The sequence below is a fragment of the Netta rufina genome (assembly GCF_964035555.1).
Source record: "Netta rufina genome assembly, chromosome: 14".
NCBI classification, from domain to species: Eukaryota; Metazoa; Chordata; class Aves; order Anseriformes; family Anatidae; genus Netta; species Netta rufina.
The window spans coordinates 19346570-19359467 of NC_140137.1; positions in this window are offsets into that span (position 1 = coordinate 19346570).

The following is a 12898-nucleotide window of genomic DNA, read 5'->3' on the forward strand; positions in this document are numbered from 1 at the left end:
CCGAGGGCCGATGAGAAGGAAGCCCATCTTCAACCAGATTCTGTGTTTGTTTTTGTTGTTGCTTTAACCGAAGTGGCTGGAGCGCAGTAATTAAAGGCTCAGTGGCTCTAATTGGAATAGGTTTAAACTCGAGGTCAAAATCCCTTCTGGCACTTCCTCTGCCTAATAACCATCAACAGAAATCAAACAAATCCAACTGGCTCCAGCCACTAATCTGCAACAAGCAAAGGTCGCGGCGGTGATAAGAGAGCGGAGCGACCGCAAACAGCACTACTTAAAAACATATGCTGGGACGTGCCGGAGCGCGGAGCTAGGAGCAGCACAGCCCCCGTGCGGGCAGCAGGACGGAGTGATGCCCACGAGCAGTGTCAGGGGACGCAGGGGACAGAGCCAGGAGCGGGCACCTCGTGCCACAACAAGCAGTGTTGGTGCAGCGCAGGGGACGGGGCAGGTGGGCAGGCAGCTCTGCACAGCACAGGAGTTTCACCAAAATTTGTGTTTCCTTTGCACAGACAAAACAGCTGGGGCCGTGATGGGGTTGGAGGAAGAGCGCTTGCATGTGAGTGTTGGTTTTGGGGCGCTGTGCACGGCTCAAGGCTGAGCCCCAGCCCACCCACAGCCACTGCTTCCTACCCACGGCCGGAGGTCACTGCCCTGCCAGGTCGCCACTTTAACTGCTCGCCTAATTATGGCCTCATCTGGACCTTTAAAGTGCTCTGGGAGGGGGAAAAGAACAGGAGAAGAAAGGAAAGGGGTTGCAGATGTGCGGGGCGGCCGGGGGCCATCACAGCATCCTCCTGCCCTGGGATGCTCGGCTGTGCACTGCGGGGCCGGGATGCGGCTGGGTGCAGGCTGGGCTTTGTAACCCTGGCGTTGCAGAGGAGATGGGAACTGCCACTGCCCAGAAAACTAAAGGTTGGTTCAAGCCTGCAGGTGCAGCCGGTAATGCAAGGGATAACACAGAGCTTGGCTTTGCCAGGACGATGGTTTAAAGCTCCCAAATGAAAAGCAAACCCAAAACACATCCTGAAGCTGCTGTGGGTACCCCTGGGCATGCTTGGAGCAGAGCCAGGAGGGCAGGGGACAGCTCTGCCCATCCCCGCCGTGCTCCCCTCCTCCTCCCAGCATTTTGGGGACCAGCTGAGGCAGCTCAATGTGACAGTAACGGTGCCACTCTGCAGAGGGCACGGCCAGCGGGGCCCTTCCACCACGAAACTTGCCTCTGGAAGTTCTGCAAATGCCGAGAGGAGAAACGCAATTAGGAGAGGCTTTTTGGAGAGGCAGTGCTTCTATTAAGCAAGCACTCTGTTTATGTCCCCACTAATTGAAGTAAATTGCTTTCTGCAATCAAATTGGGAAGTTCCCCTTCCGATCATGATGTGAGCTGTGCTTTAGTTCACGATTTCCAGTATTTAGTCTGCTTTTAGTGTTCTTCCCCTAATTAATTTCATGTATTCAGCCGGTCTCTGTGAGCCTGCAGGGCTGTTGTTTGCAGGGCTCTGCTGCTCTTTGGAGCACCCCACAGGACGGAGGCAGGAGGGCTTTCTTTGTCTCTCTTTCCGCGTCCCCCAGCCTCCTGCATCACCTGGGTGGAGCTGGGGGTGCCTGGGGACCGGCGTCACTGCCCCAGGCAGGCGGGAGTCCCTTCTGTGTGCTGTGGAGGCAGTTTTCCCTCTCAGTGATCTTACGGCCAGTTCTCACCGTCACACACCGACGGGAGGGCAGCTGCTGGCCGTAACGCGAGTGCCATCTCCCCCATGCCAGCGGCCTCAACGGCTGCTTGCAGCACACAGAATTTCTGTTATTCCCACTTTTTTCCTTCTTTCCGTTCTGTAGAGTGCCGTGATGTTGTCACAAGTGTTTTGCAAGAGCTGTGTTGGAAAATAAGACCTTATCTACAAGCAAATAAGCACCATTTTAATGTAACCAGCAACTCTCCGTGTTTCAGCTTCATAGTGTTTTACTTTGGTAAAGTTTAAATCCTTCTTGAATTGACAAAAAACGTCAAGGAAATGAGCACTCTTGAACCGAAATAAGGGATGCCCAGCAGACTGCCCAGCAGCGCGGCACAGCCAGCTCCCTGTGCTGGTGCTGGTGCCACCCTTGGGTGCTGATCCCTGGTGAGGACCTGCCCAGGGTGCTCGGCCCTTTGGGGACAGCCCTGGCAGGTGGCAGTGCCCTGACCCAAACCCCGCAGCTGCAGTGGGGCTGCTGTGGGGCTGCAGCCCCCAGGCGGGGCCGTTTGCTGCCAGCCCAGCTCTGCACCACACCAGCAGGAGCAGAGCAGCACAGTTCGGCCCCGTGTTTTCAAAGTCTGAAGCCGAATGCATCCCTGGGACCGTCCCGCTGCAGGCACCGGTGCTGCACAGGCTCGTCCCAGGTTTCTGCTTTTGCTCGTGGCTTTGGGTGGCTCGCGGTGACATGAGTTACTGCCTCTGTGGCCAATAGTCGGGGAAGAGGAGCCAGTCGTATTCCGGCCTGCAACGGTTCTGTGCTGTGATGACATGATCAAAACATTAAGGATCCTGCTTCTCGGGGAAACGCAGGAATCCGAAACATCTGGTAAGTTTGTTAGTGCTTGTGTTGCCTTCCTTCGTGCCTTTGTTCAGCCCTTCCAATTACTGCTTCTAAGTATAAACTTAAAACAGAGATGAGGCTGGGTTTGTGGGGAGCATATGGACAAATGGAAAATAAACAGCATGAGGAATTCTTGGTTAATGAGCTCTTGGATGATAAGATACCACCAAAAAAAAAAAAAAAGAAAAAAAAAAGGCAGAGGTCTCGGCTTCATCCCTGTCATATCATGAGAAGAGAACCTCGCCAACACCCACCGGCACTCTGAGGCTGGGCTGGAGCACATCGGTCTCAGGGTGTGCCCGGACCCCAGGCGGTGGAGGATATGAGGATATGAGGATGATATGAGGATATGAGGATACCGTCGCTGTCTGCACTGGGCCAGTGCCTGATGGCTTACGAGAGCCTCGCAGGGCTCACATCTTGACTCAGGCCATGACAATGACCTTCAGCTGCTGGGTCTGCTGCTCCGGGGCCTCCCAGTCCTCACGGCAGAACCGGAGCTGAGAAGACAGAGGTGTCACTGTCTCTGCATCCCAACTCCAACAACGCCGAGTGTTAAATTCCCACTGGAATCAGTAGATGAATAAGTGGTTTTGTATCTCCACGTGAGAGAGGCTGGAAGTCTTCACCTACAGTATTTTTCTCAAAACCCGAGGTGCTTTGAGAGATGAAATAGGCTGTGCTCACCCCTCTGTGACAACAGCTGCACCACCAGCACCTCACCAGGGCTCAGGACGAGCTCCCCGGCACCTCCACCACGAGGGCATGGCACTGTCAGCAGGAGGCTGTCGGGGTTTTATAGATTAACACCAAAACCCAGCGGGATTTCTCCCTCTGCTGTGGGCAGCACACCATCCCCAAGCCAGTCCCACCAGCGGCAGCCAGTGGCGCAGGCCCCGTGCGGGGTCTCCGCAGGCAGCACGTGCTCCCCTCGGGCCCCTCTCGGTGTGCATGATATTAATTACCCCAGCTGAACAACAGGAACCCGGTCCTTCCTCCTTGAGTTCAAGGTTCCTGTCTCTCCTTCTTCCTGACAGAAGAATGGATGTTTCCTCACGCTCGAGGGAGCAGCCACCCTCCGAGCTTCGCTGCGTGGCTGCGGCGAGGCTGCTGCCCGCGTTATTTCTGGCGCAGGGCTGCTGGTGAGCAGCGTGCGCCTCGCACACCCCGCGTGTCCGTCTGAGCCACGTGGCAGGGTGTCCATCCCTACGTGCTTCGGCTGCCCAGAGCTCATCCTAAGTGCTCCTAAACCTCTCCTGAGTTTCCCTGATGACCATGAACAGCTCCTGGAGCAAACTGATGGCTGGCATTTCACGTGTGCCCAGGGGTGCCCTGGACCCTTGGCTCACCGGGCTGCTGTCTGGTGAGGATTTACTGAGGGGCAGACAGACAGACATCGTGCCCAGCGGGGTGAGGGGGAAACCCACAACCCTCTGGTCACACTGTGTGTGAGGGAGGGGAGGAGGGACGCAGATCTCTGCTTTGCAAATGCTGTTTCTGTGCATGAGCATTGAGGATTTCTGTCCCAGTGATGGTGCAGGAGCACCGGCCTGTGCTGGGCATCGTCCCAGGGCTGCCGGGCACCAGGGGCTGGTTGGGGCCATCCTGAGCTTACCTGAGCCAGAGCAGCCACTGGGCATGGGCAGCCTTACGCCGTTTCCTTCCAGAAGCAGCAGGAGCGCAGCGGTGCCAATGCAGCTATCACTTCGTCTCCCTGCCCAAAACGCTGCTTAAGCATTAAACCTCGCTGCCCAGCACTAGGTGACAGGTTTGGGTCCGGCTTGGAAACAGTTAGTTAAGAATCAAAGAAGCGAGTGCATTGTTTGTTACCGCTTTATGCTTTTTCCAGGGGAAATTGGGATTCTTTAATTGGCTCAGTTGGAGAAAAAAAAAAACCCAGATCAAACAGCCAGTGAGCTGGAGCAACAAAGGAATGTCCTGGCATTTCTTTTTCCAAGTTTAGAAATGGAAGTCAGGGCAGCCTTGGGATTTGTGGAAATTCCTCTGTGCATTGTTACGAGGTGGAGGAAGTGGTTTCGAGTGCAGCTACTGGTTTTGGCGCTGGGAGCGGGGCCGGTTTCCACCGGGGGAGCCGATGCTGCTGCCCACGCCGGGTGCCCCTGGCCGTGGTGGCGCGGGTGCCGCTGGTGTCGGACGCGCCGCCGCGGACGTTCCCCTGCTGACCCCGTGCACGGGGCCGACACCTCGCACGGGTGTCGTGGGGAGCCCCGGTCCCCCGCCCCCTTCCAGGGCTTTTTTTGATGGCACGAGGCCTAGGAAAATAAGTGGAAACATTTTTCCGTTCCTGCTGGTATTTCTTTCTTGCAGCTGCTTGGCACAGTTGGAGCCGGAGCGGGGTGTTTTCTGTGCACTATCAGCTTCTCAGAGAGCCGTTCCCATTTCCATGCGGAGCTGTTCCTGTGGCCCTGTGATATAGATCACGCTTTTAAACTGTTTCTGCTGGTTTTCCAATGCCAGAGGGTCATTAGGAACAAACCGCCTCCCATTCCCCCCAGGTAGGCTATAAATACATTGAGAGGGGAGACGAGAGGGATCCTGCCTTAACACACGCACGCTGTTTGTTTTCTGTGTTGCAATATAGGGGTTTTGTTGTGTTTTTTGTTTTTTTTCCTTTGGCAAGCATGGCAGTGTGGCTGGAGGACGAGCCCTGCTCCCTGCTGCCTGGAGCTGGGCAGGAGCCGAGTGGGGCTGGGAGGCAGGAAACAGACTGGGACTGGGACTGGGACTGGGACTGGGAATGGGGCTGGCACTGGGACTGGCACTGGGATGCACGTGCCATGCCTCCGGAGGCCCGTTGGCTCCTGCCAGCACCCAGCCCTCTCCAGAAAGCCCTCGTGGCTCGGCGGAGGCCGGATGAGCTGTGCTGTGCCCCAGGAGCTCAGACCCTGCCCCGCTGCGGGCTCCTGCTGCGGCAGGCTGTGTGTGGGCCCTGGGATTTGGGATTTAAGCACCTTGCGCAGTGAGCTCTGCGGGAGGGAGCTGTGGAGGGACAGAGCCAGCGCTGCTCAAAGGTGCTGTGGGAGCAGCAAGCGCCGCCCACGGCGATGCGTTCCTCCGTGCCAGCTCAGAAACAGTGGATGGTTTTAAAGTGGGCATTTATTTTTTCCATACTTGACTGCTTTTTGTTCTAATGTTTTAATGCAGCTTCTTCCTGCAGTCGCCGAAGCGTTCTGGAAGTTAATATAAAACAGTATTACATTTTTGTGTGTTTTGGGTTTTTTGTCTAAGCTTTTATTAGGCTTGTCATGCAAGTCATCACGCAAAAATGTAAAAGAAAAAATTATGTGTGTGTGAGTGTGTGTGTTCGTACTGGCGACCAAGCCCAGGCCCCATCAATACACCATGCAGGGAATTGTTCTCTGGGTTTCAGGGAAATTCAGTCCTGCCTGAGGAAGCCCTCGGGGCAGCGAGTGGTACTGATTGCTTTGTGCTCTCCGATGGGATGCCACCCTGGTGTCCCCGAGCACACCGCACTCCCTCTGATGTTAAGGTACTGAAGCAGGGCTGGGTTGGGTGCTGTGTGAGAGGGGCTTGAGGACAACAAGAAAATCAGCCACTTTTGAGAATGTGCAGATTTGCGAGCGTAAATCAAAGAAAGCCTTCAAATGATTTTTTCTTAGACTCGGTTCAGTCCCTTGGCACCCCAGCGGGCAGGAATTCTGTCGCTGGGTACTCTGGAGCTCACATTTCTTTCGTTCCACTTCTTTCCTACAGAAACCATCTTAGTTTGGCAATGAGGGGAGAATGCGAGGTGAACCGAAATGCTACAGGGAAGGTCTGGCTGGAGGGTGCATCCCTGGCTGGTTGGTTCTTGTTCAGGCGCTGCACCTCAGCAGGGAGAGAAAAGGAAAAATGCGAATAATTCTGCTACCTGAGGGGCTACGCAAGAACTGAGAAGTTAGAGAGTTAGTGGTTTAATTCAGGGGAAAGGAAAGGGATTTGGAGAGCCGAGGAAGCAGGTGCACGTGCGTGTGCAGGGCAGGGAAGCACCACGGGATGGGGGCTCGAGAGCTGCAGCAAGAGGCTGCTGAGACCCCGGGCTGGAGGAGCTCTGCCAGCACCAGCGAAGGGCAGCACAGCCCCGGGGAGCATGTGCTGAGCTGGAGGGGGGAAACAGCGTAAATGTATGTGCTGTTTGTAAGGAAAAGCATCCTCTGTGTTCTTGAAAAGTGGAAATGAAAAAAAGAGGAATAGCTAAAATACGGTGTGAATTGTATCAAAGTGACATCTCCCTTCATATCTACCCTGCATCTGACTTCTCCACCGCAGTTTGGAGTCTGATGTTTTCTCGTTAAACCCAAAAGTCCCTTTTAATGAGTATTGTGCCCGGGGCTCCGCGGCACGGCGGGGCCGGGGGCTGCTGCTGTGGGGGCTGCCGAGGCTTGTTCTGCACTTAGTGCGAGCATGGAATTATAACACTTATGGTTATCCCGGGGTTTTTAACTCCCTTGTTTCTTCCAGACTCTGTAATTTTGGGGGTAGCCTTTTTGTTGTAGCGTAATCATTATTATAATAATTTTATTTCCAGTGCTCGTGGCATGGAAACCAAGAAATCCGGAGGGAGCAGGGAAAGCGTTTTCTGAACTGACAGAACGAATCGTGTGGATCGAGCAGGAATTTAAGTAGAGGTGAGCTGTTGAGAGCAGCCAGCACGGAGAGCTCCCAGTTCCTGTGACTCCTCCAGGCTGAAAAAGCAGCCGTCGCCTGCTCTGCCGTGCCTGCCCACCTCCAGAAGCCACGCAGCGGGTCAGTGGCCAGCAGCACTTCCCCAGGAAAAAGTCAGCGAGGGACTTTTGAGAGTAAGCACACAGGAGCTGATCTCCCCTGAGCTTTCGGGAGTGCTCGAGGCTGTCACATCAGAGCTCTTGAACACCGCTCTCCCAAAGCCTGGGTGCTGTGCGCTAGTATCAAACCCCATTTTAGAGCACCTTACACTTTTTATTCTTATTTTTTTGTCTCTACACACAGTGCTGGTGCTGGAAGTCCCTAAATACACAGACATACTTCACCACCGCTGTGAGTGCAGCCTGGGTGAGATGCTCAAGGCTGGCCCTGGTTGGAGCGAGCCTGGGTGGCTCCCCTTGAATCCAGCTGAACTTCGAAACCATCCGAGCGTCTGTGCTGGGCGAGGCGCTCACACGGACACCAGCGAAGCTTGCCCTTCCTGCCAGTGGGAACCTGGTTCTCATTTGTGGATTCCAGCTTTTTTTTCAGGCAGAAACTGTAAACCATGAGCGACTTTCAGCCAGGAAGCATGGGCTGAGCATCCTTCCCTCAGCCTCAAGGAAGCTTTTGCACAGGCTCTGCTGGACCAAAGGGGATGGTCCCCGCTCGGGGCAGTAAGCAGGTGCCCTGCCGCTGTCCTGCAAGTCCCACCTGCAACCTGGAGGGGAAATCCTGGCCTTCCCGTGGCAGCATGGGCAGTGCTGGCATGTGCGGAGGCGAGATGTGGCACTTGGCTTCCCAACGCCCCGGCACTGAGAAGTTAAAGTGGCTGGGGCTTAAAAAAATACGTGCAAGAAAGAAAACCCTCATTTGCCGAAGAGAAAAAAGAAGGAGGGGGGGGGGGGGAAGTTGTTTGTTAATAATAAAGAATGAGCTTCTACAAAGACCTCGTGTCCAAAGCTCTTTAACTTTTCCTGGCATTTCCCATCCATTCCATTGTTAAGCCCTCCGCTGTCGGAGAGCAGCGCCGGGCCCGGGCTCTCGGTGATCTCATCGCCAAGGCTCGTGCAGGCGCCTCTGTTTACGCGCCGCGCAGCATTTGCTCCTCAGATTTGGTTTCCTACTTTGAAGGAAAAAAAAAAAAAAAGAAATTCTTTCATTTGTGCAGCGGGCTCCCCCCGCCCCGGGCGCTGGGGCTGTGAGGAAAATAGCACCTCGGTGGTTTTCAGGGAGAGGATGGCCCACAGTGGATTCCCACAATTTATAAGAGGAGACAGGAAGGCCTCAGTGACTCATAAACACCAACAGATTCTGTGTACGAGTTTCTCTTTGTTGTTTGTTATCCTTAATTTCATGGTTTTCCTTCTTTTGAGCGTGTTTGTGTGTTTTAGGCGATGCCATCGCTGTGTCAGGATGCTGTGTGTGTGGTTCCCACAGCGGCACAGCGCTGCCTGCCTTGCGGCGCTGCTCAGCCAAGGAGCCCTTTGGGGCCCTGTCCCATGCCACATCCTGACACGCCGATCGTGGGGCAGGGGCAAGGAGCGAGGGGGACGTTTCTGTGGCCTGTGTCAGCCCTGGCTTTGTAGGGGGGGTCCAGACCTGGCCAACAAGAGCAGTCCTAATGCGGGCAGGCACCGCTCCGCAGCGCCCTGGGCTCCAGCTCCCTGTCCGAGCAGCTCCAGGCTCGGGCACCCAGGTTTCATCCTGCTGGGAAGCCAACGCATCACAAGGCATGGCGAAGCCCCTTTTCAGACATTTTCAGAGGCGTTTCACCTATGGAAGGCTTTATTTCACCATGCAGCCCGGCTGGCAGCTGTCGCACCGCCGAGCCGCAGCCGCCGAGTGGCTGCGTGCCGGGAGCGGCTGTCAGCTGCGGGTGCATATCCGTGCAAGAGGTGGTCTGAAAGAGCCTTTCATGCTCTCCTCTGGACTTGGGGACAATAACGGAGCAGCTGTTTAAATAGGCCTGAAATTTCGGAAACACACAGGCAAGCACTAAACTTTCCCAAGGTGGCTGAGTAATCTTGTTTGCTTTAGCATTTTAGTCCCCCCAATTACCCAAGTGAAGGATATTGCCTCTTTAAACAGAGTTCAAAAAGCCCAAGAATTTTTTATAAATAGCTCACATCCTCTTGATAACAACCAGGCTGCTATTTATTGCCCACTTCCCCTCAGACAGACAGGTCAGAGTATTTAAAATCGCACTTCCCATGAAATCCAGAGGAACTTGGTTTTCCAGGTTCCTACAATTGTTTGTCATTCTGCGTTTCCTCTGCAGTTTACAACATTCAGCCAGCCTAACCCTGAAAGGAGCTGGCCAAGGGACTGTCAAGGTATATTGCTGCTTAGCTGGAGTCCCAATACACATTTTCCTCTTATTTCTTTGAGACCGAATGACAAGCCCATCACATCCCGGCAGCATGGGGTCTCTCCAACCCATTTTTTTTCTAAATCCCAGGACCCCACTGAGTGCTCTCTGTCCCCATTTCACATCCCCACCTCCTGCTCTCTCAGAAGCCACGTGGCCAAAGCCCTCTCTCCTGGCTTGGGCAGGTGGGCACGCAGAAGCTGCCACTTTTGTCAATTTTGGGCATTTCTGACGGGACAGATCTCTGCTTAGCTGGGGCTGGCTGCTTGCAGCACCTTGCCTTCCAGACAGAGCATTTAAGCTCTTGCAGAAGATGAAGCTTGGTAAAAACACATTCCTATCTCCCCTCTATCCAGGTGTAAATAAAAGTAAATTATGCTGCCCTGCTCCCTGTGCGGCCGGTGGGGTGAAATCCTGGCTGTGCCACTCCAAAACCTCGGGGAGCTCCGCTGCTGTTTTCCAGGCCGAAGGCACAGAGGGTGAGAGCTCTGTGCTCGGAGCCTGGCATCCCTCAGCCCCACGTTGCAGCACGCAGCTGCTGCTGGCTGACCACCAGCTGCGGGCGTCTTCACACCAGGGAGACCCAAAGGCTGTGTTTTTTTTTTTTTTTTTTTTTTGTTTTTTTTTTTTTTGTTTTTTTTTTTTTTTTAATTTCACCAAGACTGTCTCCTCCAACCGTGACTTTCTCAGTTCGCTGTTTATTTATTTTTCAGCTTGCACCCAGCTTGAGCACAGACTCCCCGAGCCCCCCACTTTGCAGCCGAGGTTTCCCCACGAGGCTCTCCCCGCACCGGCTCCATCCTTCCCTGCAGGCAGGGGCTGGATACGGCCGCAGGGGGGGCCGCAGGAGGGGGCGGTGGGGGCCTCTCCGCCCGACACCCGGGGCTGTTGGCATCAGGAAGCAGAACAAAATGCAGAGGCAATTCATCGGGGCCATTTGTCCGCCGCTCACAAATTGCCGACCCTCGCAGGTGGGTGACCCCCGCCGGCCCCTGCGTGCCCGTGGGACCCAGCTCCTGGCGGGGATGGTGCTGGCAGCTGGCTGAGTGCTCCAGCCCCAATTCTCACTGCGTGGGCGCTGCCTCGAGCACAAAAATCGCTTGTTACTGGGAGATGCTGGCTCAGGAAGCAAGCTGGGGCCGGTGGCGTGTGCGTGCGTGGGAGCGGGTGCCCCGAGCGCTGCCCTCGCAGCCCCTGCGCCTGGGAAGCCAGGCCTGAAAGCGAGCTCCTGTGTCAGCCATGCAGTTGTGCATGTGGAGCTGCTGCCTCTAAAACAATTATTATTTTTTTTTTTTAAAGGCAGACCACGCAGACCTTGAATCTCCGACCTCATTTCCATGCAAACAGAGCAGGGATGCTCATTAGGGGAACTGCTCCGAATAATCCCGCTCTCATTCCGCATGGGCGTGCGCCTGGGCACCTGCTGCCGCATGCACGCACGGTGAGAAAATGCCTGTATTGCAAAAGGAATAAAATAAAATAAAACCCCGTACTGGAGGAAGGCTGCTCAGCACCAGGGCCACCTCTGGGCCGCAGGCAGGGGGCTGGGAGCAGGAGGTGCTGGAGGGCCGGATCCTGCCCAATGCACAGGGGTGCAGGGCGGCCCCAGCCCGAGCCCCTGCCTGCTGCAGCTGCTGGGTTTCCCTGGGTCGTGCTGCTCCTATTGTTCTTCTCCTTCTTGCAGAGGCTTCTCACCACGGAAAAATGTGTCACGCTCCCCGGCACAGCAACAGGCGCGGGGCTGGCAGTGAACGGCAGCCCCACCGACGGCGCTTTGCTTGGCCTGCTGCGAGGAGTCATGGCAAGGATGGATGCGACTGGAGGATGGGGGAACTCGAGGATGGATGGCCCAAAGTCGCTTGGTTGTCTCCCCATCCCACCCTCCCACTGTCTGCAACACCGAGAAACCTCGCATGTCCTCAGGGCTCCTTAACCTTGGGAAAATCTCAGCCCATCTATTAAATGCGTAGCTAAGTGAAGTATTTTTAAAGGAAATATCAAAATTAGCTTTTTATCTAATTTCTGGAAGTTTCTGCCCATTTTCTCAGAATAAGTGCATTGCTTAATAGGTGTTTTGGATGCACTGATTCACCAGAAATTCCCTTTTTGCTCCAAACTCCAACAGCTGTGGGTCCTCTTTGGACCTGTCAGTGAACCACAGACTCAGTTATTCCCAGCTCTGTGTCTCTCTGTGCCATCTTATAACCCGTGCTCATGGTGCTGGAATTGGTTTCCTTCAATTATGGAAAATTGATTTGGAAAAAAGGCAATGATTTTGACAGAAAAAGTATTAATTTTACATCCACCAGTCAAATCAACGAGACGGTGCTGGTCTGCTTCCAGCAGAGACACCCGGACACTGGGTCGGTGTCTGTGAAGCTTTATGTGCAAGACCCCAACCAGTGCTGCCAAACTCAAGTTTACATTTACACATCCTGCCTAGGTCTTTTTTTAAAAACAAACGCCAAACCTAACCAACACAACAATATAACAAGTTCAGCATCTTTTCCCCATCGCAAACCCTTCAGCAGCAGGTGTCACGCTGTGTACGGTGCCGTTTTGGTCTCTCTGTCTGATGCAGTGACTAATGCAACCTTATTTTTCAATAACATTCTTTCAGGCCAGGTAACCCCCCCAGGTTACCTGTGTGGATGACACAAATCCTGGCGTTTCTTTCAGTGAGTCACAGGCTGAGCTCCACAGCTCATGCAAATAACCAACAGGAACGCTACCAAATAAAGTGGGCCCTTTATTTTTAGCAGCCTGGCTTGCTGCTGGTGACATGGGAGGCGGCGTGGTGAGGGGCTCGAGAGCTGCGAAAATCTAAGCCCCTGAAAAAGGGGGGCCTGAGAGGAGTTTCTCTGTCCCGGAGACTCATACATGACTCCACTGTGAGCTTCTTCGGCATTTGTCAGGGTTGGGGGGAAGAAGAGAGGGCAGAGGGCAGGTTACCCGGGGGCTGGCTGTGCTTGGGGTGCCCCAGCAATGGGGCTGTAGGGCTGAGCGACCCCTGGGGCCATGGGCTCGCTGCTCCCTCCGTCACCCCTGCTGTCCATGCTATCAAACAACTGCTCTGGGGCTGCTCCCTGCTTGTATTCTTAGAAGAATCGCTGTAAATATTCGTTGGGATATTTTTTTAATAGAAAACCACAACAGCCATTGATATATTTAACAATATATATTTATATATATATATAATTTCTAGATCAGTACATTCATCAGTACTTGTTTTTCTTCACAAACAGAAGAACTCTTACAATAGTAGAC